General features: G+C 39.6%; 1 pseudogene; it reads left to right on the top strand.

The window, feature by feature from the left end:
- Positions 1-1,840: 1,840 nt before the first annotated feature.
- Positions 1,841-2,601, top strand: LOC101435085 (replication protein A 32 kDa subunit pseudogene; annotated as a pseudogene).
- Positions 2,602-3,375: the final 774 nt, after the last annotated feature.

The following is a 3,375-nucleotide window of genomic DNA, read 5'->3' as shown; positions in this document are numbered from 1 at the left end:
CAAATGTTGATAGATTTGAAGGGAGAAATAGATGGTTCTATATTAATAGTAGGAGACTCCAATACACCACATTTAATAGTGGATAGAACATCTAGAGAGAAGATTAGTAAGGAAATACCAGGCTTGAACGGTACTCTAAACCAACTAGACCTAACAGACGTATGTAGAACACTACATCCAACAACAGAATACACATTCTTTTCAAGGGCACATAGATCAATCTCCAGGATAGACCATATGTTAAATTACAAAACAAGTCTCAATAAATTCAAGAATATTAAAATAATACAGTGCATTTTCTCCAACCATAATGGAATGAAGCTAGAAATCAATAACAGAGAGAGAATTGCAAAAGACATGAACATGTGGAAATTAAACAATGCACTTTTTTTAAAAAGTATCAATTTTATTTGTAAAAATAAAGCACAGAGGGAAGCAGATGTGGCTCAAGCAATTGAGCTTCCACCTACCACATGGGAAGTCCCAAGTTTGGTTCCCAATGCCTCCTAAAGAAGATGAGCAAGACAGCAAGCTGACATGACAGGCAGGCACAGCAAGCTGATTTAATAAGATGATGCAACAAGAGACACAAGGAGGAAAACGTAATGATTGATCAACAAAGCAGGGAGCAGAGATGACTCAAGTGATTAGGCAATTCCCTCCCACATGGGAAGTCCCAGGTTCAGTTTTTGGTTCCTCAAAAAAAAAAAAAAAAAAATACCAGCACACAACAAAACAGACACAGCAGAATGCAAAACAACAAAGGAGTGGGGAGAAATAAATAAAATAAATCTTTTTTTTTTTTTAAATATACAATCCACCCAAAGCAACAATAATTGGTATTTGGTATATTCAAATAGTTGTGCATTCATCAATTCAATCATAATTAGAGCGTTTTAATTGTTCCAATAATTAGAAAAACACACAAAAACCAGACAAACAAAACTCTTCACCTTTCAATCTCTCCGTGCTTTCCCTGCTGTACATAGCTGCTATTCTGTTTCTATCTCTTTAGTTTATTTGTATTTATATTTTGTATAGATGCAGTTAAGCAATATGTAGTACCTTATGTCTAGTTTCTTTCCCTTAGTATATTTCCTTTTTCTACCCCTTACTTGAAGATTATTAATATATTACTATACACTACTGTCCATATTTTGCTTTGGTTGTCTTTTTGCCTGATATTAACAACTTATAACATTAATATACATTTGTTCAGTTTCAAAGAAAAGCAGTCTACAATGCACTCTTAAACAACTAATAAGTCAAAGAAGAAATCACAGGGAAACTAGGAAATATCTTGGTACAAATAAAAATGAAAACATAAAAATTTATGAATGCAGTAAAAACAGTGCTGAGAGGTAAATTCATAGCTCTAAATGCTTACATCAAAAAAGAAGAGAGATCTAAAATCAGGGACCTAATGTCATGACTGGAGGATCTAGAAAAAGAAGATCAAACTAAACCAAAAGTGAGCAGAAGGAAGGAAATAAAAAAGGTAAGAGTGGAGATAAATGAAATAGACGCTTACACAAAGAGCAAACCAATAGAGACTGGGCGGACCCACCAGATCGGAGCCTACTGGGCCTCCTTCTTGAGGGAATCATGAGCAATATGTGAAATAGTGGATCTGAAAACTATGGGAATATGGGTGACACCTACTCAGGCTGAAAAGAAATTAAGAGCCTGAGCCCAGCACACTGTACCTTGTACCATATCCCAGCTACTTTCCACCATGCTGGTTGGCAAGACAAGTGTTGAGACTTCACAATTTACTCTTGTGGGCATAACCAGACCTGCAGAGAAGGCTCCAACCAACATTGTTTACAAAATAGATGACATGACAGCTGTTTCCATGGATGTTCACCAGTGGGTTGACATTGATGATGCAAATGGTAAAAATACTGTGGTTCCTCTGGAAATACCTGTGAAAGTGGCTGGTCACCTGAAATCTTTCCAGAACAAAAAAGCCTAGTAGCCTTTAAGATCATGCCTCTGGAGGATGTGAATGAGTTTACCACACATATTCTGGAAGTAGTCAATGCACACATGACACTGAGCAAATGCTATAACCAGTCAGCAGGGAGAGCACCTATCAGCAATCTGGGAATGGGTGAAGCAGAGAATTTTGATGGAAATAGCTTCATGTCAGCAAATGGTCTCACTGTGACCCCCAATCAAGGTGCTGCTTTTTTATTTTTATTTTTTTAAGAAGGTACCAGGGAATGAACTCAGGGTCTTGTACGTGTGAAGCAGGTGCTCAACCACCGAATTACACCCCCTCCGTTCCAGCACCTTTCGTTGAAAAGAATTTCCTTTCCTCATTGAATTACTTGGCATCTTTTAACAAAATAAACTGATCTTATATTTGTGGGTCAAAAGCAAAGCAAAACAAAACACAAAACCAGGTGCTGAATTTGATTAAAGCTTGCCCAAGACCTGAATTTTCATGATCTCAAGAACTAGCTACAATACATGACTATAGCCTCAATCATGCAAGCTGTGGATTTTCTTAGCAATGACAGACACATCTATTCCCTTTTTGATGATGATCATTTAAAATTCACAGATGCAGGGAAACGGACTTGGCCCAGTGGTTAGGGCGTCCGTCTACCACATGGGAGGTCCGCGGTTCAAACCCCGGGCCTCCTTGACCCGTGTGGAGCTGGCCCATGCGCAGCGCTGATGCGCGCAAGGAGTGCCCTGCCACGCAGGGGTGTCCCCCGCATAGGGGAGCCCCACGTGCAAGGAGTGCGCCCGTAAGGAGAGCCGCCCAGCGCGAAAGAAAGTGCAGCCTGCCCAGGAATGGCGCCGCCCACACTTCCCGTGCCGCTGACGACAACAGAAGCGGACAAAGAAACAAGACGCAGCAAATAGACACAGAGAACAGACAACCGGGGGAGGGGGGGTGGTGGGAATTAAATAAATAAATCTTTAAAAAATAATAAAATAAAATAAAATTCACAGATGCAGTATAACTGGATCTAATTGGGTACCTGAGATATTTTCCAGCTGGATCTATTTACAGTCTGTTGTCTCCAGCTGTACATACGTTTGGCCAGTTGACTTCTAGGAAGTAGGTTTTGTCTATAAAAGGTCTCAGCTGACATCCTTTTGAAACGAACTTCTTCTGGTTGTTTATTTTTAAACTCAGAGGGAAATGAGCAATTAATAGGGTGTAAACCAGGGCTGAATTTCTTAAAGAAGTTACGAATAAGATACTAACAACATCAGGATAGATGGAATTGGAAGAGATGCTACCAAGAGAGTCGGCAGTATTACTTAAATAAATGCTCTGGAGCTTCTGTTCCTAATATGTTTCTTATTAGCACAGGATGAGCAGGACTAGGGTCTACTGGCAGAGAACTAACCGAG

This window comes from Dasypus novemcinctus, chromosome X (genome assembly GCF_030445035.2).
Source record: "Dasypus novemcinctus isolate mDasNov1 chromosome X, mDasNov1.1.hap2, whole genome shotgun sequence".
Lineage (NCBI taxonomy): Eukaryota > Metazoa > Chordata > Mammalia > Cingulata > Dasypodidae > Dasypus > Dasypus novemcinctus.
Note: the sequence above shows the minus strand (reverse complement) of the source record. Positions and strands in the feature narration are given on the sequence as shown.